Source organism: Cyprinodon variegatus, unplaced genomic scaffold, assembly GCF_000732505.1.
Source record: "Cyprinodon variegatus isolate N-32 unplaced genomic scaffold, C_variegatus-1.0 Scaffold834, whole genome shotgun sequence".
NCBI lineage: Eukaryota > Metazoa > Chordata > Actinopteri > Cyprinodontiformes > Cyprinodontidae > Cyprinodon > Cyprinodon variegatus.
In genome coordinates, this window is record NW_015151287.1 from 91,479 (window position 1) to 93,557 (window position 2,079).

Consider the following 2,079-nt stretch of genomic DNA (forward strand, 5'->3'; position numbering starts at 1 on the left):
GAACCGCCTCTGGCTCATGGAGCGTCGGAGCTTCTGTGGAGAAGTTCTATGAAATCAGATGATTTCGTTTGTTTGAGGAAAAAGGTTTAATGAATAAACTTTTGATTCCATATTTAAGAGGTCAGATTAATAAAGCAGCTCCTCTTTGGTCAATCAAAGCCAGAAAATCAGCAGCCAATCAGATTTAGTTGTTACTGACGCTGTGAATTTATTGGTTGAAGACCAGCAGAAGGTTCCTCAGGAGAAACGGAGGTTCAGCTTCGCTGCTGTTGTTGATAATTAAAACCTCCTGGTTTTACCAGCAGATAATCCCAGCTGGCCGCTGGTTTCAGATAAACATACCAGTTAAGGTTGGGAGGAGAACGGCTCTGACTTCCTGTTGGTTAAATTCATGAGGGTCATAAAAACTGAGATGTTTTCTCCTGACAGGAACACATTCCTTCCATCTGAGTCAGAGAAGATAATCCCTCTAGAGCTTCATCTGAAGGAAAAAGATTGATCTAATCTCACATTTCAGATAAGAGGAAGAAGAGGAATGAGAAGCTCCAAAGAAGCTTTTATTACATGATTTAATGTTCTGCAGCTCCAACAAACAGAGATAATTCACTAAATGTTGATCCAATCTAATCTATTGTTTTATTCCTCCAGTGAACAGAAACCCAGAGACGTCTAACCAGGTCCATCTGCAGGTCTCCATCTGGCTGCAGCATGTTTGCCACCAGCTGATCGTCCCACATCAACCCATTTTCTAAAGAAAACAAAGTTCCTGTTTGACTCCAGAGACAGAAACTTTGTCTTTGTGTCCATGAAGTAAAACGATTAAAGGACATCAGACCCGTGAAGCCCTGCTGGTTCTTTGACCTTCACAATAAAAGTCATTTAGGTCTGATGTGACTTTGAACCAACAGTGATGGATGGATGTCAGTGGCCTCTGGCCAATAGAGGGCGCTGGGGCGCTGCCCCACCCACCCAGTGACCCTAAACGACACAATTTTAATTTCATTTCAATATACATTTTTAGATGTACAAGATAAATATTTAATCTTAATGATTAGTAAACTGTCATTCTATTTTTCGATCAGATTGGTGACGTATTTCTGCCCTAAGCAACAAAAATCTTTGCCCATAGACTGTCATTAAAAGTTGTCCTTGTGCAGCAGCTGCTCTGCAATACAGAAGGGTTAGAAGAGCTCTGAGTGCAGCTAAGCTCCGCCCAGAGGTGACAGGAAGGTGACAGGAAGTGTATTTGCTCACCTCCTCCCGCCACAGTGCTGATGTGTGCAGGTGATTAACAGGTCAAAGGAGTTGGAGACGCATGGCGCCAGAAACATCCTTTTCCAGGACCTGGTTTAGCTCCAAGGCTAGGCTAACTTCATACAGTGAGGCTAACTGCATGCAGCGAGGCTAACTTCATACAGCGAGGCTAACTGCATGCAGCGAGGCTAACTGCCTGCATGCAGCGAGGCTAACTGCCTGCATGCAGCGAGGCTAAGGCTTTATCCTGCCTCCTTTTCAAAGGTCAGGATCAGATCCAGAATGGATAAAGACAGCTAGGACTGATTTAAAGCACTTTATAGAAAAGGCAAAGAAGAATGAAACCTGGGATTCACATGGAAAATAATAGAATATAATCTATTTTTTCTAGATGTTTGTTTATTTACATAGTTGATCTTAAATAAACACAAGCTCAGAAAATAAATAAAATAAGGTTTTTATAAAATAAAAAAGTATAAAGCTGACTAATAGCTTCTCCATTATTAAACGGGTTCATTATTTTTTTCGCTTTGTGACTCAATATTGGACCAAAACCCAGATTTACCTTCACAGCCTCAGAAGGACAAGATTTATGGACAAAATGTAAACATGGACATGAAATTATATTTGTTTTTATAATTATTCTTTGTTGTTGGCATTCATATAAATATACTGCTGTGATAACTTAGTTCACGTTTGATTGGTTTTTGGTATGAGACTATTGTGAATTTATAGCCCCCGCTGGAGGAAACTGCACCAGCCCCCGCTGCTGGATGTCCTTCCAACCAATTTATTCTCATAATCTGTCCAACTGACAGCAGCTCT